Source organism: Bombus huntii, unplaced genomic scaffold (genome assembly GCF_024542735.1).
Source record: "Bombus huntii isolate Logan2020A unplaced genomic scaffold, iyBomHunt1.1 ctg00000091.1, whole genome shotgun sequence".
NCBI lineage: Eukaryota > Metazoa > Arthropoda > Insecta > Hymenoptera > Apidae > Bombus > Bombus huntii.
The window spans coordinates 63652-89040 of record NW_026099346.1 but is presented as its reverse complement, the minus strand read 5'-3'; the positions used below and the strand labels follow the sequence as shown (position 1 = coordinate 89040).

General features: G+C 33.7%; 1 protein-coding gene, 2 long non-coding RNA genes and 1 pseudogene across 4 annotated transcripts in view; 2 read left to right on the top strand and 2 right to left on the bottom strand.

The window, feature by feature from the left end:
- The window catches only part of LOC126876716 (omega-amidase NIT2-like), a 69565-nt gene that overhangs the window by 8440 nt on the left and 35736 nt on the right, over positions 1-25389 (top strand). The gene's annotated exons all lie outside the window — the stretch shown is intronic.
- Positions 772-9923, bottom strand: LOC126876738 (uncharacterized). The gene is made up of 3 exons (XR_007694470.1): positions 9698-9923; positions 872-1010; positions 772-795 (listed from the first exon to the last, which is right to left on the bottom strand). It is a non-coding gene; the product is annotated as an uncharacterized LOC126876738 (long non-coding RNA).
- LOC126876731 (katanin p60 ATPase-containing subunit A-like 2) lies at positions 20812-25064 on the top strand (annotated as a pseudogene).
- LOC126876735 (uncharacterized) lies at positions 25050-25389 on the bottom strand. The gene is made up of 2 exons (XR_007694467.1): positions 25295-25389; positions 25050-25226 (listed from the first exon to the last, which is right to left on the bottom strand). It is a non-coding gene; the product is annotated as an uncharacterized LOC126876735 (long non-coding RNA).

Genomic DNA, 25389 nt, shown 5'->3' with positions numbered 1-25389 from the left:
TAGGAGATCGGATAAAGTCGAAGTTAAAGAAGATGAAAATACAAGTGTAAATTCCGACCAATTGCGGGGAGACGTAACCGCGAGGAGAGACGTCAACGGGGGTCGTACGATTATATCAATCGACACCACGAATTGATCGATCCCCTGATTTCCGTTGAGATAATAGGGGTGATTGAGTTTGTATAACACTGTGATTCACTGAATTATAAATTATATATTTCCAACACTTTACAGATTACACTGACGTAGAGAAATAAATAGTTAACAACTTGTCGCACGAAGATGTGATAGATATGTACGCTAGAGCAGGGCTCTTATAATGGAGATTAATGTATTAATGTACTTAGCACTATAATATATTTAGGAGAGAAGATGTATGTTCGACAACACCGAGAACCGACAAAAGATTTTCGTAAAGTATGCGACTCTCGCGCTATGTGTAGACTGCCGCGTTAGGCGTTAGTTTTTAGACTGACTGTCGCTCTTTTTCTAATACAGAAGAAAAGTTCGGTGTGGGTATGCCCCTGTGCCTAAAGAACGCGGATTCGTTGTCCCCACTTTCGTTAGGAAAAGTGAGGGTAACGAACCGCGGTGTCGATTGGTCATGACCTGCACTACTGCTCGAAGGGATGAGTAGGAAGTCTCCTACCATCGTGGTGGATAGATGACTGTGTGCGTGAGGAAAACATAGCTTGTTTTATTAGAGGGCTATTCGGATTTTCCTAATGGGTGCATACCCGTTTTCTCCGTGTTTTAAGTACGTCTAATAAACCCAAGGACCTCTCTAAAAACCGACTGTGTTTCGAGAATATTTTTAAGCTTTAGAAATTCTTCAAGACAAACGGATTGAAGACACATGGCGAAACACTACAGGGAAGTGAAAGTTATGGTGGGTCCTTAGGTTTATTGAGGGTCGAAGTGACGTTACGCAGGCTGGTTGTTGTCCGGTGGTGCGAGCTGGCGCGGGCTGGCGTGCAGATGTTTTAGGCGGCGTAACAACAAGGAAGATCCTAGAAAATGAGAAAGGTGGATTAGAAGAACGAAGAAAACTCGAAGAAGATACAGAAGAAGAAACTACAGAGACAGAAGTCAATTCAAAAGGTATATTAAATAATAAGTGCGATTTACTTGATACCGAAAGAGCTATTGAAATTAATGATACGGTTCAAGATATTAAATTTACTGAAGGTAGAAGCCGCACTCAAAATGATATGGAAGATGTAGTAGAAGATTCACAAGAATTATCTAATAAAAGTAAGTTATCAGAAATAAGGATTGCACTTAACAAAATTGAATATACAAAAACTATTTTACGGAATAAAAAGAATTCATTAGAAAGAGAAAGAGGAGTAAGGGAAAAGAAGAAAATGTACAGACAGAAATTATTTAAAAAAATATATCAGATGATAAATGTGATTTGCTTTAGAAAAAAAAAAAAAAAAGAAATATTATCCACAAACTACATTAGGAATTTATCTATTTTAGTGAGGAGAAAGAGAAAGGATAGAGGAGTTGATCAATAGACTGTGGATTTTGAAGCGTTTATGAAAAACTTACAATTTTAATAAAATATTCAATGTAAAGTCTTTGTTATAATATTCAGATAGATAGATGAAAAAAAAACTGAATTTGCATAATTACTCATGGCTTATTGATCAATCATGCGACTCGTTCAGAGGTAACTCGAGTTGTAAAGGCGACAATTTATTAAAAATGGTATATCTGACGTACGATGCATTTGTTCGTGTAAAACTATTTAAATAAGTATAAAAATCACGCGAAAAAAAAATCTACTGAAAATAATGTTGAACTAGTTAATAATAATAAATCATATAGTGAAACACAAACCTTAAATCAAGATTTTAAGTTCAAGAAAAAAAAAAAAGAAAAAAAAAGAAGAAAGAAGTTGATAAAATGACAGCAACATGTAGCAGCAGGCGAGAGAAAATAGGCCAAATTTCTAAAAGAAGAAACGATGCTCAAGAACTCGGAATTTCTCGAGTGGATATGCTAAACAACGAATTTAATGAACAGTTGAAAGAACGTGAAACAGCAATAGAAGGCTTACATCAAATGTTAAAGCATCAATCGGAAATTCATAAAGTTACCTTAAATGAAGCAAGTTTGAAAATAGGAGAACTGCAGAGTGCAGTGTATCAATGTGCACTAAAAATGCAAGTAACGTGACGATTACTTTTAGAACACCACAAGCACCACGAAAACACAATCAAGACCAAACAAGATCAAGTTCAAAAGTGAAGTTACGTGAGCTTATTACTGCTAACGACCAAAAATTGAATTACGATCCCGAGCATCAACTCGCTGATCTTCAAGTAGAATGTTCCGACAAAGACAGGACGACACAAGAGTTCGAGAAACACATAGAGGACATGAAGGAGGAAGTGCAAAAATTAGAATTGCAACTCGACGAGTTACAAAAAAAAGAAAAACACACACGCACGTAAAAAGAGTTCAATCTTTTGGAATACAAATTGAAGAACTAACAATAAAATTAGAAGAAATAACACAGAAGAAATAAGTCACAAATATGAAATTGCCTGATGGCTGATGTTGATCGTTGACGTTTATAGCGAAAGAATTCCGTCAACGGCGCCATCTGGATCCTTGTTGAAAAATTAAACAAGCCGCAATAGCACCATTACGCTCATCACCCAGAGTAGCGTTTGTCGCTGAGTCGAGGAGCTGGAGGATTTCTTATACTCAAGGACATAAATTTTACCACTTCCGGTAACGTTCTTCAGGTGATCCAGACATTCGAAATCACAACATTCTTTTCCAAGGCGAAATTTTCTGCATGGCTGTAGTAAAAAGAAATCGATCAATTGTACAGATCAATCGTCACTCGACTGCTCGAGAATTCAGGTCATCCAGAGAATAGAATAGAGAAAAATGTAGAAAATGTGGAAAAATGTAGTGCGATCATCACGGTGGGAGGAAATAGGGGGATAGGGACCAAATGAATGAACGAGATGTTAAGGACAACTGACGATAAGTTCTTCTTTTGTCGAGAATTGCATGTTTGTGAATGGTTTGTGGGTGATTAGGTGGAGAGAATTGAAGAGTTTGGAGGTGACTGGAAGAGTGTTTTGGGCAAGGTAGATTGCAGAATGGTTGCGGTAGCATTGTGTTAATTATGGGTTTGTACATGTAATCTTTGTATGTATCACTACATACAACCTAACGTATATTTTTAATAATACATCAGAGTTTTAGTTATTTCATAGCTATGAATTTTATACTCTATAATCTTGACGTTTTATTTCACAGAAGCGTTTGAATATCCATAAAAATTAAATGAACCAATGTATTCATTATCTTATAGAGAAGATATATTATTTTTAATTATGTTCCAATTATTTATCATGATCCTGATTTCCTTATTCTGAAAATTTGAAAGGAAGTTTTGTAGTTTGATACTTTCAGCGACAAAGGGTCAATATTGCTTTAGTATATTTCGTCACATATACATGTATATCTATATATCCACCGAAAATGCGCTCTTGTAGACAAACGCTCGATTCGCGTCATAGCTTTTAAAGCTCGTCGCATCTCAATCCGTTGGAAAAAGTTTTTCCTGTAGCATATTTTATTTTTACGAACCAACAAGGTCTTTGTTTATTTCCTTCTTTTTTTTGCTCCAATTCCCCCATTGTTTTTTCAAGGATAGTATTTCAGAGCCATTAGTCAAGTTCATTGTAACAATAAACGTACGTTTCGGAAACATTTTGTGCTGTGAAACAGAATACACTAAAGTTTGAAGGTCACATCGATTTTCGAAAGTTTATAAATGGAGGTGTATGACAGTATCACCAGCTGTTGCTGTCCCCAAGCGCCAAAATACGTTCTGACTACTATTTTATGTATCTCACAGAAGTATGTCTTCATTCATCATCTCCCATGCCATCCACCAACGTGTTCTTAACATGTTATCTCCTAGTAAAATATTGATGTTGAGTCAGATATCCAACTGAATAATCTTTTCGGTGTCTACTATAAGACATTTAAAACCAAGGCTCGTACACACGTGTGCTTATACGTCAGATGTAATACTTAACACGAAACCTGCTTATATTAATATTAAATTTATGCATAGTAGGATGTTCGACCTTTGTAAAAATGAAATTATAATACATTTCATACAGTTTCACCGTGGAAAAGTGAATCTTTCTAGCATGTCCACGCAAATGCAGGGGAGGGGAGGACTGTGCATGCACCAAACAACTTTACGTTCGTAATTTTTCACACAAATGTACAACTGTAGGGAAAAAATTATCTCTGATTTTTCGGATGTTAGGAATCGACAATATCGCATAACGGAATGCCGTGTTCTACGTATTCTATTTTTGTTACGACGAAGTTGTGGTACAAACGAAGTCCACATAAGAATAGTACAACAAAATCGGTTGAGGTTAGGTTATCGTGCAGATATCGCGGCTTTTGCATTGGAAATCACGCAACTGCCAGTCTCGTCGTTCCTTGTAAACGAAAGAAAGGTATTGTAATCGGTCGGAATTAACATAAAACTCGTCGCATGCGACCATATGGCCTGAATGTTGAATAAACGAGAGTAGAGCGCGAGCTATGTGATTCTAACCGTTTAGGCGGAAACTAATGATTGTAACCAGAGCCGAGATATATGCCAATATTACTTTGCTCGACAAAGCGTATAAGATGAGGAGAGAATCGCGATAAGGTAGAACAAGAGACAGATATTCTCTACGTAAAGCAAGTCTGTCAACTAGATTGAAATCCTACAGCTATAACTACAGTGAATCCATATTCTGGCGAATTGTCTTTTCACAAATGAAGCTTCTGAAGAACGGAATTGATACAATAACTACTGTTCATTCATAACTACTGTTGTAAGAATCTATATATTTGTCTATCTATATCTATATATATATCGATCTATATATATTTGTCAGAATGTCATTTTATCAAAAAACCCATCCTCTGTAATCATAGTTTAACGAAGCATAATTAATAGAAGAGGTAGAGCGTTAAGTGGAGATGATTTAATCACAGTTAAGTAGATAAATCTCTATATTAGTCTCTTTAATTAAAATGTCCTACGTTTTATTTGCGTCATTTTTTTCCTTCATCCAATTTAAAATGTTTAAATAACAATAGCCTATACAATATAATTTTATGTAAAAAAATTGATTATACCATGTTTATTACAGATATTTAACATTTTTGTGTACATACAAAATTTAAATTATACCTCGCTTGAGAACAAAAATTCTATTTATTTTCCTAACATGTACTAATAATTATTGATCAAACTAGAAAAAGCTGGAGGAGATTACTTAGGAAGATTACTTAGCATCTTATATTCCTGGCAAGGCTCGAACGTTTTATCTTCCTTTAGATTTTCCTAAGTTTCCATTTCTCTGACTTGCTATTTTAGTTAGCTTAGTATACGTGCTATACATAGGTATGTATAGTGTCATGATCGCGACAGTCGTGAGTTACCCACGCTTTATCCTCCGTAAACTATTTATAAGAGAAGAACAAATTACATGTTAGAACTTTCATTCAATTTACCAATACAAATAATTTTAAACAAGAAAAAAGACCTAATGCAGTGGTTTCAACTTAAACATATCCAACAGTTATTTACGAATAAATAGTATAAATCTTTTAGCAACATGAAATTCGCGATATTTATTCAAATATTTATATTTACAGTGCGCCATCGGCAAAGAAAACGTGTTTATCGATTTTATGCTTTTGCCACGCAAACAGGGAAATTGCAACTCAAAATTGAATTCGCACTGCAAAGCGTCGACGTTACGACATCAATTACATACTTCAAAAACACCGAAGGTATCACACGGAATCAGAGAGATTCTATGAGAAGTTAAACGCATAGTCACCCTATTGGGAATAGGATTGCTTTGATTCGAGCTCAAACATAGGGAAAGCTGAAAGAATCTTTTGCGGATCTTCCTTCTTCTCTACGTTGGATTTTATACAAAACGACTTTAACCTTTTCAAGGAAATACGGAAATAAGGATTTTAGATAGAGAGAGATTTATCTGGAAGGAAATGGATAGAAAACGTAGAACCAGTTCTTGTTGGTTGAAAGATTTTTTCTCTTCGCAGAGATTCAAGCTTTAAAGAACGATCAAATATGTGCGCAGCTGACTTACGCGTGAAATTATTATTAAAAAAAATTGTTGCATTTAAAAGGATAAATATTAATTTAAATTTAAAAAAATTGTTAGTTCAATTATCATGTTTAATTTAAATTTAAAATAATTGTTAGTTCAATTATCATAAGTTTAAAGATATGTAGATATTGTATTTACATATCGAAAATCAGACAGCAATATTAATTAACACACCTAGTCAAACGCACACGTACTTTAAAACCGTGCTTTAAAATCGATATTCGCTGAAACAATACATCGCTCTGCGCTTCCAATTTGTTTTCGCACGAAGAATCAGTCCACTCATTGTTACCGTCACCATCTCTACCGTAATCTATATTACTCGAATAAATTCTATATCTTGATTGGAAAATCACATATTTTAACGAACTTCCTTATTTTTTGTTTTTTATGACTTTAATTGGCAATTTCCATAATGTTCTATAACTTGACAATAGACTGATAATATTTCAGGATATATATACATACATCATGTTTTTGAGGATTCTGTAGTAAAATATATTATAATAAATTATAGGAAAAACAAACTATTTAAGAAAAAATTACCACCTTCGAGTAATAAATTATAGAAGGTTACCAATGTAATTTAAAACTTAAAACTTAAAAATAATCTATTACACGTAACAAAGAAAAAGATTTCTTCGCAAACGGTAACTCGAAAATTACAGCCATTGCTGTAGAAACATAGTTTTACAGGGAGAAGAATTTCGCTAGAAACTCTCGACGATGTCACATCAAGCGAAAATTCAATAAAGCGATTACTAACCATACTACCAGCGGCAATCGTGTTACGGCAATTCGTAAATAAGTTAGTCTTCTATTTGCAGAAACGTCTCTGGCAATATCGTCACACTCTTGATTACGTCGGCGCTATCAAATGGTCTTTGGAAGAAAGTTTTCCATTATCTACTTTTGCCCATGGCGTCGTTCCAACAAATGAATTCGAGTTCTGAATCGCTTTGTCTCGTATTACCGCTCGTATTACCGCTCGTATTACCGAATTGCTGCTTCTCACGACTAGCAAAGTGTTTCGCAAAAAAAAAAAAAAAAAAAAAAAAAAGAAAAAAAAAAGAAAAAAAAAAAGAAAAAAAAGAAGAAAAAAAAAGAAAAATGGTATCGGAAGGATAGAAAAAAAAGCGGTGGCCTACATCAAGCAATCTTCATGCCGATAATGCATTTATTATTCAGTTCGTTCATTTTCTATCGCGTAACAGACACTGGGATAACTGACAGAACGAGCGTATAAATCTTGCATCTCTCGACCTGACTTCTCCCGATGGAAAAATATTTACTGGTCTGGAATCGTGCATCGCTAATTAGTAAAAAGGTAATAAGCAAGAAAGCAATTATACTACCGGATTGGTATTTCTATTTTATTGGAGATTAATTAACCTGAGTAAACCAACAAAAACTTATCGAAAATCAATCGAAATTAAATCACCTTTTCAAACAGGCTATAAATAGCCAACTAATATTTGCAGTAATAAACTTCACTTTCGAATAAAGTATACGCTCTATAAATTGTAAATTGATAATTTCGTTATTATATCATTTTTCTTAGTCTAAACTGGATTCAGTGAAAAGAGCTTTCAATTGAATTACACACTTCATTAGTTTATGAATTATATTCGTTACCATACGTACAAAAGAAGGGTGACTGGTTTAAAAATTCAAAGGGTAGAACCTCCAAGCTCACGATTGGAAACAGATTCAGTTCAATGGTTTAATTTGCCATTTAATTGAATTCTCTGGCAATTTCAGCGAACTGTGGGCTTTAGAAGTGTCCAGCATTCAAAGGCAAGACCTCCTCCATCTTTCTCTTTCTTTCAGTTCCAACCTCAAGTAATTGACCTGTTAATTCGACGCTATATTTACATGCTCGCAAGGGATTCAGACGACTTCATTGCGTTAAATTCGCAATTTAGCAAACACGAATGTCTCAATCAATTTGTAGTTCGAAACAAATAAAAGATAATCAATTTTTCAAAATAACAATCGATATGTTCAATGCATTTGTCGATGCGTTTGATCGTTATGTTCATTTAGCATTTTTATAATAAAAGCGTAGAACACATGTACATACACATAATATTCCATGAAATGATTTATACAGACTATGAGTCTCGTTTTATCATATTATAAAAGAATGAATTTTTCCCAATAAATGTAACTTCATACAAAATCTCGTTTAAAAAATTCAGTTTTTATTCTCATCAAATTAATTTAATATCGGAATATGTCATTTTAGTCGTTATAAAAATTTTATGTCAAAAAGCGTTCACAGATACATATATAAATAAATGTCCAATCCTATGCATTTATTTAAGCTGAAATCTGAACTTAAATATTTATTAACAATATTCTGACGAATATATAATGAAAGATAAAAGCAGCTTTATTTTTTTTATAGGATGGCTCATGCTTTTTATTCATTTTATGTTTTTCGTTGTCAGCGCGTAACTACCTATCAACCGCATGAATGCCAGGTTTTACTACTCAGAAGCGAAGAAGCGAAGAAGCAAATATACGTTAGCTTGCATGGAAAAACGTTAGATACATATAAAAGTCATAACGTAGCTATTTACACCTATTTACATGGGGAATATTTATTTTTGTATGAAATATTTTTGCTTCTGAATTCTCATTATAAATGTACGTCCATTTCCTACGTTAAAGTACGTCTCTGCTTTGAAAACCTTCATTTAAATATAACGGTTAACAAAATATTATTAGAGAAATATTAAAACGAGACGCTAAAAGAACATTTTAATAAAGTACAAATGATTATTTGTTCTTTATTAAATTGCACTGCTGTAACTCTAATTTTATTAAATTCAAAATGAATCATTTATAAACTGAACCGGAATATAAAATTTTATTCCGCAAAAATCATAAAGTTGAAAGTTAGGAACGAATAACAAATGAATAACCTAGTTTCATTAAAAGGCACGTATACGCCAATCCGCGTAATAACTTTGACACTCCAATTATTATAAAATATGTATCCTTAAGGGATTCTTTTGCGCGAATGCAAAATACTTTTCATACGTGCAACTGAATAAATGGCGCGTGATTTTCAATATTTCTTTTTGTAGAATTTATAACAAAGTAACTTTTTCACAAATGTTTTCGCTAACATTTTTACAACGTAAATGTCTTCTTTTGTAATTAATAATTTCAACATTTCTCTGAACAGTTTCGTTGCGATAAAAAAAATATACAAAGCTTATGACGTACTTGTTTAAAAATATTTATACGGAACAAGACTTTGAATTTGTCAGACCAATCGTTCTAACGAACGAATAAATTAAACGACTCGTAACAAAAAATTATTCCTGTCCATGTTTCTCTTTGTAAAAGTAATTCAAGGCAAGTTAGATGAATCGTTGTGTACCCTATTCGCGTAGCATGTGCTTTAACGACCAGCGTGCAAGCGTTAACGGTGTGCTTTAGTTTCTCTCTGGTTGTGTTAAGTGTTTAAGTAATGAGCATATACTCACTACGGGCGGGTTGCATACGATCGACTGGCACCACTTCAGCCTCGAATTATAGCAGGTGCAGAAACTGCAAACCGAAGGTCCCGGCTCAAACGTAAGATCATGTCGAATGGTTTCTCCTTGAAAGTCAACACAGCTGTTTGTAACATCTGAAAACGATTCTCAGCTTGAATATCTTTGCCATTCGACGGTCGTACGCGCAGTTACGTTAACCGTTTCAACGCCACTCAGCGTGATCATGCTGTACACGTAGTGTGGTGAACTGTGTCGCGATGTTTGGTTACGATTGTCAATTCACAACGCGCTCGGTTCCGAACGTAGCTTGCCGCTAGTCTATCAGAGTTTCCTCTCGTAATTACTTTTCTTTCAAATAATCGTAAACCAAATAAAGAAAAAACTAATGTATAAATTACCTCTTGAATTGGAAAACCAATTACAGAACGTCACACAAACAAAAGGTAAAGCACGAATATTTGGCAACCTTTTGACTCTTTAGTGTAACGTTTCTGATATAGCTGATGAAGTGAAGCGTGAACGCGTTGAACGGTATGTTTCGACAAAAAAAAAAGAGCAGTGCAATCGAGTTGATCGGCACTTCTCGTAAATAAATAAACGAAGCGCTATTGCGCTTCATGGTACAATCCGATACGGATTTTTAAAACATCCCTGATACTGAAACGGCTAATAGCGTTACGAAAACGATCGCGCCAGGAAATTTTTGTTCAACGGATCCGCATTGCGGCTGCCACGATGCTTTTACGTAGCATTGATGCTTCATCGATGAAGCACGATTGAAATTGGATATTCGATTTCTTACTGGGGAGAGAGTTTTCATATCGTGTTTACTGTTTCACTTCGCAAGTGTGCTTTACAGTATACGTTAGAACTTGAAATCGAGCTATTTGAGTTAAAGTAGCTTGTAGCTTGAAATGACGTTTAAAGGATATAAGAATAGAAGGCTAAGAAGGCTAAAATTCAAAAGTGTATATATACATTACTAATATATAATGCCTATAATATATAATATAATAAATAATAATGCCTATATATTGGCTAATTTATCAATTAATTAAATCCGTGTATATCAAGTTTTCTATAATTTAGTACTTTCGTGTAACTACAGAAATTTGATGCAATATAAAACTTGATTAAAACAGCGATTCATTAGGAAACGAGAATAATGATGCAAATATTTTTTGTAGCCATTATATAGGATTTCGATCGCATAATTAATCAGTATCAACTTACCAATCTTTACAAACTGGAAAATATAAAGAAGAACCGACACTATTATGATTACCGCAATTATGATTGCTTTCACGTACACGTTCATTGTTGGTAAAAAATTTCGATGACAAGCGGAAACAAATCAACAATCCAGAAATATCTGCAACAGAAATCAGAATACACTCGTTTTCGCATGGTTGGATCAATTTCGCGTGGGACTAACCTGATTGAACCTAACGCGGGATAATTGCTCAACTCACGACCTTAACCAGCCCGCTTGATTCTCTGTAAATGCTTGAAATTGACGCTTGGATTCTTTCCAGATTAACTAGCTTTGCCCTCCCCCCCCCCCTCCCGTTATCTATTTTCTTAGATCGACTTAAACTGCCGCAACATATTATCTTTCTTCTTTTCTTTTCTTTTCTTTTCTTTTCTTTTCTTTTCTTTTCTTTTCTTTTCTTTTCTTTTCTTTTCTTTTCTTTTCTTTTCTTTTCTTTTCTTTTCTTTTCTTTTCTTTTCTTTTCTTTTCTTTTCTTTTCTTTTCTTTTCTTTTCTTTTCTTTTCTTTTCTTTTCTTTTCTTTTCTTTTCTTTTCTTTTCTTTTCTTTTCTTTTCTTTTCTTTTCTTTTCTTTTCTTTTCTTTTCTTTTCTTTTCTTTTCTTTTCTTTTCTTTTCTTTTCTTTTCTTTTCTTTTCTTTTCTTTTCTTTTCTTTTCTTTTCTTTTCTTTTCTTTTCTTTTCTTTTCTTTTCTTTTCTTTTCTTTTCTTTTCTTTTCTTTTCTTTTCTTTTCTTTTCTTTTCTTTTCTTTTCTTTTCTTTTCTTTTCTTTTCTTTTCTTTTCTTTTCTTTTCTTTTCTTTTCTTTTCTTTTCTTTTCTTTTCTTTTCTTTTCTTTTCTTTTCTTTTCTTTTCTTTTCTTTTCTTTTCTTTTCTTTTCTTTTCTTTTCTTTTCTTTTCTTTTCTTTTCTTTTCTTTTCTTTTCTTTTCTTTTCTTTTCTTTTCTTTTCTTTTCTTTTCTTTTCTTTTCTTTTCTTTTCTTTTCTTTTCTTTTCTTTTCTTTTCTTTTCTTTTCTTTTCTTTTCTTTTCTTTTCTTTTCTTTTCTTTTCTTTTCTTTTCTTTTCTTTTCTTTTCTTTTCTTTTCTTTTCTTTTCTTTTCTTTTCTTTTCTTTTCTTTTCTTTTCTTTTCTTTTCTTTTCTTTTCTTTTCTTTTCTTTTCTTTTCTTTTCTTTTCTTTTCTTTTCTTTTCTTTTCTTTTCTTTTCTTTTCTTTTCTTTTCTTTTCTTTTCTTTTCTTTTCTTTTCTTTTCTTTTCTTTTCTTTTCTTTTCTTTTCTTTTCTTTTCTTTTCTTTTCTTTTCTTTTCTTTAAGTACATATGTTTTACAACGTTATTTGTCATATTTCAGTTAAACCCCAGAAAAGCCAGAAATATATTTGCAGCGTGTTTTAACGCATCCCTGGCAAAGATCTCAAAAACGAGTTGCGACACAATTTAAAGCGACAAATAGCACCGCGTGTCTCGTTGTGGTAACACACGGTTCGCCAGCTTTTTAAAAGCGCTCTCCGTTTGCTTTTTCCTCTCTTCCCTGTCTCTTCGTTTTTTTCTTCACGAGCAAAACCATTTTCGCGAGGACGAGAGTACGGAAATGACGTACTGGCAATTTTGTTTTGTGATAATACAAGCAGCTCGGTTTCAGTGAATTAAACTTGGCCCCAAGCTTCTACTTATCCCTACCTTCCTTTCCTTTATTTTCCCTTCTATATCGGTTTTGCGGTTTTCCACATTTCCATCACAATAAACCATGTTTTTTCTCGATTTTACATGTTAGCCAATGATTCACGGCAAAAGCGTCGACTGTAAAAATATTTGTAGTTGCAATAGCAACAAGTATGTTTTCTCAAATAGAAAATATTGGGAGCGTACACGCTGGCAAAACAATTCATGAATAGCTCGTCCTCTGCTTGTTATTTGTTTCGATACTGTTAGCAAACAAATTCATGAAACATACTGGTATAGCGTAAAATGAACATAAAAGTTTTGCGTACACTTGAGAGCTGAACTTTGGCTGTTATACGTATATTATATATATACGCACACAGTTATGTATATGTATATATATATAGAAAATTCCTTAGAACTTTGAGCTTAATAACATATTAAAATCATTAACATTAAGGAGGTGAACTTTACTTACTAATTACCAAAGTTTCTTCCGCCAAATAATACATAAAAATTGAAAAAGATAATGTAACTAGTTTTAACTTTTTTTTGTGTTATAATTTGAATCACTCGATTTATCCGACTGAGGATGGTCGATCGCAATCTCAATTTATACATATTCTCATCGCATGAAATAGATCACATGAGGGATTTTCAAAAGTCGATGGAATATTAATGGCGATTAATTATTTACAGGTGTATTCTGTGCGGCTAGAGCAGTCTCCTAATGAATGATTGAGTACCAGGAATGTTAGCGGTAAACAGGATTACGGCTATGAATGATTCTCTAATGTGTATATTAGAGATGAATTTGATAATTTATCCTCATAATATGCAATCCGCTTTTAAGTGGAAATCATAATTAACAATTTCTGTTTGATCAAATATGAAGAGCAGATAAATCGATACGCTTAAATCAATATCAGAATTTCTTAACATTTTTATCAAATATTTTAGCACTTTTCCAATTTAATATAAAATAATATAGAATAACATAACTGTCATTTCTTTATAAAGCGAAAGAAACTTGGGACAACCTAATAGGAATTTACTTTTATTATCCATTATAAAAATGGATTGTTAATCCTCTAGGAGATACGAACAATATAATTGCAATTAATAAGGAATAAGCTAGCATAACTTAAACCAGCTTTTGCAGAAAGCTATTAGCTGAAGATGTTTATTAAACAATGACAACATGAATTTTCTTAAGTACCCCATTTGCTACTTAATCTACTTCGTAAGTACTGTGTGTCCTAGCCTTCAAAGGATGCAATTTTAACCAGAATGTTTCACATTACCTACAATTACCGTATTGTTTCCTTGTAATATAATTTATATTTACATTATCTACGTTACGTTACATTCTACGCGTTAATGTAATGTGATTTTTATTTCTAATCGAAGTTATTTAAAATTTGTAGTATCTGAATAAAAAATTAACAGCCTGCAAAAACTTCACAGAAGCATTAGTATCTTCGAAACTATTGAATTCAAATGGCTAATATTCTTTAACAATATGCACTCGACGACGTTTATCGAGAGAAGTATGTGACGTAATAGTTAAACTTTCAATTCATATACATATATCGTTTATGAAAAAGTAGTCATTCTGCTTTTGTGATCTGTGACACACTATAAATTCTCATAAGCTAACTAACGCGTAATCTTCTGTAACGTATTAATATAATATAGGTATGTATATCTCGACTTTGAGCAACCAATTGGTGATAAATAAGCTTTAGTACATACACGTACTTTCTTACACGTAACAAGAGACCAGTTAACATCTCTGCTCTTAAAAGAAAAACGAAAGAAACTGTGAAAAGCTGCAGAGTTCAGGTCGAATAACACCAGCTCAGATAAATGACCCTCTAACTTACCTTTGTCCTCATCGACGTCAGTGATTTTAAAGCTAGTTATAAAGTGCACTTCTCAGCCAGCGTCCACGGCAGTCAATATTATTTAACGGGTCTTAACGCGATGTAAAAAGGGAAAAAGGAGGAAAGAAGGAACAGGGAAGCAAAGAGAAGAAACGAATTTTTCATTTTCTCGAAACTGGATCAAGTTTCAGGCTGCTCGCCAAAGAGTCTGTAGCTAACGAGACAAGATTAGACAAACCGCGCTTTAAAATTTCCACAGAACTATAATAATCCTCGAAATCAATACGATTCGTCGATCCATCGCCTGATTAAAAAATGAGATAGGATGAAGCTCACTAGTCGGCCTTTGAACTTTCAATAGTGCTTACGGCTCGTATACTCTAGTTTGAATGCTACAATGTAAGCCAAGTCAGCTGTAACTAGCGTTCGCGTGATTGTCGCTATCTATTATTCACGCGTTACACGTTCACCAGACAAACGCGTCTACCGGTTGACATTGTTTTCTGTCCTGAGTTTCAAAGCAATTATGTTGCTTCGTGTAATCAAATCTCGCCAAACTAACGATAAGTTCTTGTTTGATCTTACACAGTTACTAAAACTATACAAGTTAAACCAATCTAGCCTAAACAAGTAATGTCGTTATATATTCTTTTTTAAATCTATATATTGTTTAATAAATCGTGGTTAGGATATAGTAGCTGACAAAAATATTCGGACAAATATATTTGTAGAAACATTTTAGGAGTGTATTATGCATAGTGGCACCATTTAATACTGTACTGTGACTATCATGGTCGTGTTGGTATTATTCGAAACTAATCTGAAAATCTGTATGGAATTTGTAAGATATTTAGTACGAGTACTGTGCATTACTGATATGTACACAACCGAGACGAGATAACGAAGGTATTGCTCTCCATCGTTCATCGCTACGCGTTGCCAATAGCAACGTATAATGCATATATATCTCGCAAAGACCATAAAAGTACCCAATGGAACCACGTTTAATATTTGATAATAATGTCCCATTACAGTTTCGTCATTTTCAATTAATTAAACACGATCCTCTCTTTAAAAATTAGAAGATAAAATACGTAATACAAATCTACTCGAAATCTTTTAAACCTTACGGACGACTACTTATGGTCTTTAAAAGCAGCAGGGATTAGCAGAATATTAACTGCGGATTTTTCTTGGACCGCAGCATGCAATATGGAATATGGTTATTAAAATGTACACTGAAAATTTCATATCCATAAGATACTCGTGCTTGTAGAACCTTGAAAATGAATTCTTAACCCAAATAGTCGACCGCGATACTCGGGAAATTTTGTGAAGCTGACGTCAATACCAATATGTACCGTCGTTGTGCTATTATTTCGTGATAAGCCGTATTGATTGCACTTCCATTTCACGGAATTAATTTTTCCACACAAAAAGTGATAACGATAATCGAAAAAAGAAAAATATACTACCACTTTTCGTATCAGCATACACAAGCGCACTCGATTTTACACGAGTATACAATTTGCAAATTCGACGGAACGATCGGATTTAATTATTTTTTCGATATTTCAGGCATCAAGTTCTATTTACACATCGAACGTTGAAATACGGCGAAATACAAAATGTACAAACCACTCTGGACATTAATTAACTTTAAACGTTATTGATTAATTAAAGAAACCAACCATTGTGTTGATTTTTACATTTTGAAAAATTGTTATCCACTTTTGCTTTGTTTAAAAATTGAAAAAAAAAATACGTTTATTGTAAGTCACGAGTATCTCTTTTATTTATTTAAACTTTAGATCAAATATTACAATTTATAAATATATCATTTATTTAGATATACTTGTAATATCTGTTTTATAAGTTTCTACAACCATTTATCTATTTATCTATTTTATTTGCACATAATCTTTAAAGACTGATTTTGTAAAGAATAAAAAATTGTGATTCTATTTAAAAACGATCGTGTCAGACTCAAGTGATAAGCGATATATATTTCAGCGATATATATATTCAGATTTCACCATCACATAAACGGTGCATAAACGGTGCTATTGGAAACGTTTCACAATGGACGTCTTACAAGCGCCTGCGATGTCCGTCATATGTAAAGCTATACCACTGAATCACGGCCGACATTTAGTGATTAAGGTCGATCACTTAGAGCTGTTAATCCGACATAATGGCGAGCAATACATCGAAGACATTATTGGAAACACAGTTACAGTTCAATTTCATTGAGCTTATTTGCAAATAAATGTGTACAATATATTTTAGAGGTTTTAAATATTATTGCTGACTAAACTTCGCGTCTGCGCATCATCTTTCTTTAACTTTTTTTGCATTTTCTTATCGACGCATGAAGACGAAATGCGTAAATTTTATTATTTATTTAAACATTACTATATTGTGCTCAAAGTAGCGGAATATCGTTTTATTATCAATATATGAAGAACTAAAAGAATTAAAAAAGAATTAAAAAAATATGTAGTTCAATCAATACTTCGTGTATTTTTCTATCTCCACAAGACAATATCCGGACGCTTACAGTTACGCTTACAGTATCAACAAAGATTTGTCCAGCCATACGGAATAAGTCGTACTCGGTAAAAGTTTAAAAGTATTAACCGCACGAACTCCAGAAACACTTTTCAAGTAACTTTCGAACCAATAAATCCCCGAACTAAGAACTGTCATATTTCGTCTCTATTTATCGAATATTGTTAGAAAATGCAACAAAAAAAAAAAAAGAAGTTAAATAGAAAAAGTACTTGGAAACTTAAAAGAAAAAATCTCGAAAAATCTCTTAATACTTTTTACTGTCGTCTTGAGACGCACCATATGTTAAGCTTCTTCGTAGTTACAACTTTTACCGCAGATGTAACGAACTGACAAATGCTTCGAATGGCGCGCGCGCGTCGACGCCTACACTTAAATTTTAAATAAATGTTTTTAAATAAATGTTTAAAATAATACATTAAATGTATCAACTTTGTTGCGCAGTTTCATTTAATTTCTTACGATATGGAGGGTTTAATTACGTTTAAGATATCTATTTGAATCTTTTAAATTCGAAGTTTTTTAAAAAATTACCCTAAACTTTATAAAATTAAATCGTCTTTCCACTTTGTTGTATCATAAAACAGTTACTTAAATTCAAACCTTACCGTCGTCTTAAAATATTCTATATTTTCCTCGTCTTAAAAAATCTCCCTACAGAAAGAATAAAGAAGAATAAATTCCCATACGTTAAATTTCGCGTGATTGATGGAATACATAACGATAACGAGAACTAACTAGCGACAACAAGCAACCATTAGCAAGGACAACTGGCGACTATAACTGTCGTCTCTATGATGTATGGCGACTAAGGAGAACAGCCAGCAACTACGGATTACATGTAACAACCAACTGCCCCACTTCTAAAAGGCAACTAACTTGCAAACCCTTTGATGGTTTCTGTAGCGTGATATACCCCTTGAACGTGGTTAAAGAATGTGGTCGCCGCTGGACGGCCGTTTGACAGCAGAGCGATCTCGCCAATTCAAAGCTTGACATTACAAACTACCGAGAATCATTAGGCTCGTTATCGAGCATCTAGCTTTCAGAAGGTGCTTTATCATATGATATGACTTCACGATATTCTTATAGCAAGAAGAATAGCCAACCTCTAACAAAACAAATTTTTACTAAGTGCTGCATGTGAGCTGCAGGCCGGCCTACTAGGGAAATTTGACGAATGAATAAACTAAAATATATACGAATATATTCGTTATATCATAAAATGCCCGCATTGTGTTCTCTAACACCATAGAGGAAACTAAATTTATATATTAAAAAATTGGAATACCTGTTATAAGAGAGTTAATTAAATTCTAACCTATCGATGACTCCATAAAAACCTTTATTTCCTAAAAATGTATATCTTTCAAATTCTCCTTAGAAAGTATCATAGAGAAAATATGAAACCTGAAAAGTACATCACGCTGATGCCTCGATCAACCCTCGTGCTTCGCAGTCCATGTGTCCGAGCGATGAATTCCCTCCAAACAAGGAAAAACCAAAGGGTGGTCTTCTTCGAAGGACGTGAGAGGGTAAGGGAAGCAACGGGAACGATGATCACGCGATATACTGGCGGCGTACGTATAGAACGGCTGTTGCGAGAGAGTTCGCAAGAAACAAGAAGAAAAAAGGAATCGTAGGCCGACGCGACTATACGCTGTCGACGGACAAACAGCGACTGAGCCTAACTGAAACGAACTCTGTCGCAGTATGAGCACGGGCTACGTTCGCGGGTCGATCGAACACGTTCTGCGTCTCTCCTCGGCACCGGCGTCAAAACCACCCCCGACGAGCGCAACGCACTGGTGCACCTGCAATATTAACCACTGGTCTTTCCTTTTTCGCGCGATATTATATCAGCACCTATGATACCATTTCAAAGACCGCAATCAAAACATTAAATACCGCATTAAAGCCATACAATAATTCGCAATATTCATTCGTAAACGTTATTGTATATGTGCTTAATTAATCGTTATTATGTTTCGAATGATTTACTACCTCGTATTCCATAAGCAGATATATGGTTCATTTTCACCTCAAGTACGATATAATTTGTAACAAATATTTATAATTCACAATGTAAAATATTTATAATTCATTGGAAATATTTTTCTATCACGGTATAGTGGTCAAATTTCACAAGTGGTTAAATCACAAACATGTGGTAGTCAGAAGCTATACTTACGACATGACAAATCATGAAGATGTCAAGAAAAATGGCGTCCGTCCATATATATTCAAACGCAACGAACAAGTTCGAACTTTTCGAGAAGAAACGATTTGTTCGATAACATCTGTCGCGAGCTTCTCTTCCTTTAACGATAACAATTGACAACTAAAGCTCGAGAGGCTCGTAAGGATGAACAGCGACGAGTATCTAGAAGCTATGTACTCACCTGGACAAGGAGACTCCAACACCAAGGACGTTGGAAGTTTCGAGAAGCGAAGATGGAAACTGAAGTAGCACGTCAAGTCAACTCCGGCGAAAACTGCTAAAGAAAGAAAAATCCAACTAATTTGTTTCCAACAATAAAATGAAATTAATTTGTTTCACAAATTATTAACTGGATATTATTCAAAAATTATTCAAAATTCGCTTGATTGATTCACGGCCCGGGACATTTGGGTCATACCATTTTGGTAATGGACGAAAATGGCAGAAGGAAGAACGACCGTTTTTTTCATATTTCTCTTTCCCCGGGAAACGATGGAATGCCCGAGCACCTTGTTTCATTTCTTCTCGACATCAATTTCAATCTTTTTAAACGAAATATAATCTGAACGATGAAAAGTTCATTCAAATAATGCTCCGCACCAGACACTCACGAAAATTAAGAAGAAACACGGAAAATTCGCGAATAAAACGGATTTCTTTGTTCCAGTGAGATAATAAACCTCGTTCACGTATTGGTTTTTAAAATCAATATATCCACCAATGTGCACTCGTTTAACAAGGGTGATGGAACGTGCCAAAAATCTCTCAAGGGGGTCTTGGCAACGGAAGAGTCGAAAACGTCACAATTATGAATGAAAAATTCGAATAGTTGCTGATTTTACAGTCGAAACCGATAAAGAACTCCAGATATTCCCCCAATTAATTTACAATAAATTCGCGAAAATGATCGATTGCTGACGTCATTGTATTCTAGAAAGATTGTAAAACGATAAGAATTTATTGAAAAAACTTATATTCGATGATAACACTTTTAATAAGAGTACTAAGAGGAGCGATTCTGTACTCACCTTCCTGTCTCGAAGTACCGAACGCAATTAACCGTCCGCCCAGGATGGAACCGTTCGGAACTTTTGTAAGTCACTGCACGGCCGCTGCTTATGGTGGAAATGTAATAGATATAAGTACAGAGCGCGTGAGCGAACTAAAAACGCGATAGAGAAGTAGAGAGAGGATGTTCCGTCCTTGTCTAACGACGCGCGCTTGTACAGGAAATATGTAACAGCGGTATACGAGCAGCGTCAGTGTCCACTAGTGTGCATGCCTGATTAAACAAGGACAGGAAGTATCTATACATGGTGTTCTCTTTCTATTTCCATGTTGCATCCATCTTACTATACAGTACACACACTCAGCTATTCTATCATTATATTTGTGCGTTGCTTATGTGTGAACCAAACATTTCCATGGCAACAAATCGTTTGTCTCTTGTTTGATGCACGGTTTTCAACGGAGTTGAAAGAATTTTTTAAGAGAAACGTAATGGACGGGTTGTTTTTAAAGTAATAAACGGAAATTCTCGTATCCATTGAGAAACGATAGGCGATTTGAAAGTGTCACTATGAACGGTGATTTATCGATGCAATGTAGTATGAATAAGATATTTTATAATCTGCGAAAAAAGGTAAGGAATATTCTAGATTTTAGATTTTAGATTTTAGATTTTAGATTTTAGATTTTAGATTTTAGATTTTAGATTTTAGATTTTAGATTTTAGAATTTCCACGTCACAGACGTGTGTGTTTTGTTATTTGATTTGTAATATTGCTGCAGTTCTCTTAATAGCTGTTCGTTTCATGCGATACTCGCACATAGTATCTATGACTTTTGCTTCTAACAATTTTTATAATTAGGCTGTATCAAATATTTTTAACGTTCGTGTTTCATGAAAAATCATGTGTAACTCGTTGAATTCGCAAATGTAACAAAAAATTACATGAAAAAACTTATATTATTGTAATGAAAAAATAATTATATTAGGAGGAGAGTCGTATTTCGGAACGTCATCGCAACATATTATACCTTGTATGTGATTATTTGGAACACAATGGGTGAGTATATTATAATTAAAATATATTCCTAGTTCCAATTCTCTTGAATAGTGTCAGTGACCAATCGAAATAGAAATCAGTGGACATCGTGGAAAGAGAAGGCGAAACCAAATTTGAAAATTCGACATCGGTAATTCAGTAGTTAAGAATAACTCAATCGATAATGTAGATTAACTAGTTATAAACAAATATATGAAATATAAATTCAAATTATTCTTATCCATCTAAAAATTGGAAATTAAAGAGCAGAAGACAAGAAATTATCTTCGAGGATTTATATAGTAAATACATTCTTTTGCCCGTCTTACCTAGAGATAAAACAGTTGTTTGATGGTTATCTTATAGTGTTCAGTCATTGCGAAAAATATTTTTAATCAGTTAAAAACTATAATTAATTAAAAACTACATTTTTTTAGGTATATAGACATTAGCGATGTATTATTCCGGGAAGCTCGTCTGTCTCCCGAACATCGGGTCTGCGACAACATCGATTTGGAAATTATCGTTGCAGAGTATGAAAATTATTACAAGATGAAATTTCAAAAATATCCCATATTGTGTAAGAAAATAACTGGAAGGGAAATGACGAGGGAAGTGACAAATGCAAGCAAAACGTAAGAATTTAAATTATTTAACGATATTAAACGGTATTCAACGTGTATCCTATTCAACGGTATCGTATTCAACGTATCAAATTCAACGTATCGTATTACAATATGATCCAGTGTTTGTAGAAGTATTGAGACAAAAGCCAAATCTTTTAGTAAACAAGCGAGAAGTGAGCCTGTGAAAGAGACGAATCTACAGCAGAAGATAACTGATGACAATACGAATCATATTAATCTCGCAATGACAGTGACGTCAATATTCCCCAATGAGAGTGATGGACGTTCATCAGAAGAGCTATTTAACGTCCCAATGGAACAATCCATGCAATCGAAGATATTGAAATGCATTGAAAAGCTTTATTCAGATAATACGGAATTACGAAAGATTGCTGAGGACGTCTCATGCGTAAGTTATTTTCGATTAATATACGTATCGTAAAGCTTTTAAACGATAAAATTCCCGTCGATAAATCGTCCAACGTATATCGACGATGACGTGATTTCGGTAACGCTTCAAATATCAAATTACGTAACGCTTACTTAATATAGAGAAGACGCCATTTTATCTTTGTATATCTTTGTATCGTCACAGGAGATCGTAGTAAACAAATTAAATGTACATTGGGATGACGTTATAGGCCTAGAAGAATGTAAAACCGCTGTTAAGGAGGCCGTTGTGTATCCCCTTAAGTATCCTATCTCTTTTGATGGCCCGTTTTCCCCATGGAAAGGTATTTTGCTGTACGGCCCACCTGGTACAGGTAAGATACTCGTATTCTTTTCATTTCTGTACGTGTTTACAAGAAATATACAAAACAGGGAAAACGAAGTTAGCGAAGGCAGTCGCGACAGAATGCCATTGCACCTTTTTTAACATAACTGCCAGCTGATTGGTCAGCAAATGGAGAGGCGATTCCGAGAAGTATAACGTGTAAGTTGCTTTGTCTATGTAAGTTTCTTTGTTCCTTTGTCTATGAAGGAGAGATTCTAGGTATAAAATTTTTATTTTTCGTCATTTATATATAAATAGAATAGTTGTTTGGAAAACGAAATGATATCATATTCGCGATGAGGCAATGAATTTAAGGAATTTCGAATATAATATTTAATGAATAATACATTTGTTAAACTGAACAGGTTTTATTTGAACTTGCCTATAGTCATTCGCCTACAATTATTTTTATCGACGAGATTGACTGGATCGCCACAAATAAAGGAGACTGTATATTGTCTGAACCTGCAAAGAGATTCAGATCAGAACTTCTTTCTAGATTGGATGGATTAGTGTCTAATGAGAATTCTAATGTAGTTCTTCTGGCTACAACTAATTCCCCTTGGTACGTATATCACGTTATTTCAATGTTTTCTAAGTAGAAAATATCGTAATATTTCTCCAAATTCCAAATATGTTATTGTGTTGTTTGAAGTATTCCTTCATTATTATTAGTATAATAGAACGATAATATTTATTGTAAATATGTTATTAGGGGCATTGATGCAGCTTTACTCAGGCGTCTCGAAAAGCAAATATACGTATCATTACCCAATGAAGTTGCTCGACTTGGTATATTCAAATTATACCTTAGCAACCACTTATTAGAAAATACAGATATTGTAAACCACATAGTAAAATGTACTGAAAGATATTCTTGTGCAGATATAAAATTGCTTTGTAAGCAAGCGTGGCTACTAGAAATAAGCCCGATATGGAGGAGACTTGAAAAGAAAGAAACACCTGTTACCACTTTGAAATATGAATTAAAAAGTTATGAAATATTAGCAAAATTGTTAAAAAAAATGTCACCTACAGTTATGCAAATAGATAAATATGATACGCGGAACAAATAAATACGCAATCGTAATGACAGATATTGAAAAATATAAATAAATGGATTATCGTTCGAGAAATCATTCGCATGTGTGTGCATGTGTGTATGCGCGCATGTGTGTGCGCGCATGTGTGTCGTGTGTGTCATGTGTGTGTGCGTGTGTGTGCGCGCACACGCTATAGGCTAAGTTTAAAATGTTCGGTTGTATTATATCCTTGTATTATATATGTCGGAGATGAAAGGAAAACCGGAGCCTTCCCTTTGCAATTTTGAGGAAGCCTTCTAATGCTTTAGCCTAGATTTTATCATAACTGTAATTAAGCAATTGTCATTTGTAATTGTTTGATATTTGTGAAAGCGAAAGTGAGTTCGAGGTGACAACTGGTCGCCGAACGTAGCCACGGTCACGGGATAAACGTTTTGCCTGACGAAGGTGTGGATCGGTTGTATTGTTCTCCCTAGAAATCGCATAGAATTGTACTTTAGAGATGTCGATATAATGGGACACACGTTGTATTAGGAATCAATCTCCAGACAGAAACTGCCTAGTAACGGCGTTTGAATCTTTCTCGATGTTTCCAAAGAGTATACAACAAACTTTTGACAGAAATTGCCTAGCAACAACGATTGGAACCTTCTCGATGTTTCCAGCGAGCATATAACAAACAAATGCAGTCGGATAGCGAAAAAGATTTTCATCAGATATTCATTCGTGTGATCGCCTTGGAAAGTGATACATCGAGCAATTTACCGAGTGTCTCAGCAATTGTATTCTGTGTTTAAAATTATTCTACACATAGTAAAGAGTTATCCCGTTGACCGTGGATTCGTTTGAACCCCGGAACATTGTTAATAGCGTTAATTAAATTCATTATTCGTGAAACCTATCGATCGTTAATCTCATTATACGTTAAATTCATTATTCGTAAGACATATTATTCGTTCCTCTTATTGTTCGTTAAACTTATTAATCTTTAATCTAATTATTAGTTAAACTTATCGTTTGTTAATTTTATTATTTATTAAACTCATTATTCATAATATTTTGTAAAATCTTGTTTATTCGCGTAAATATATTCTCTGTTTCGTAAAACAATGGCTAATTCAAACGAAGGATCATTACGCGCCTTAAATCCTAATGATAACCCGACATATATATGTGAGTGTATTTTATCAAAAATATGTTTTTTAGTTTTTCTTATCTTAGTAATTATTTTTAAAAAAATAAAGTCTTATATGAAAATAAAGCTGTTCTTTATTTCAAATAATTGAAGTAAATAAATACAATGAGTTTTATATTTTATTATATCTTATATTATCGTTATATTGTTATTGAAAAAATTGATATAATCAACACTTCTTCCTGTTCTCTTGATTGTTTCTTGCTTGTTTCAAACCATGATAATAACCTACAAAAGAAATAACATAGTCCATTGAAAATTTAATATACAATAAAATACTTATATGAAATAATTACCTGTGTGAAAACCACTAATATACCATGACATCAACATACTTGAAAGTGCGTCTGTATCATTATCTGGTAATCTAGTACATTTTATTAAAATTTCG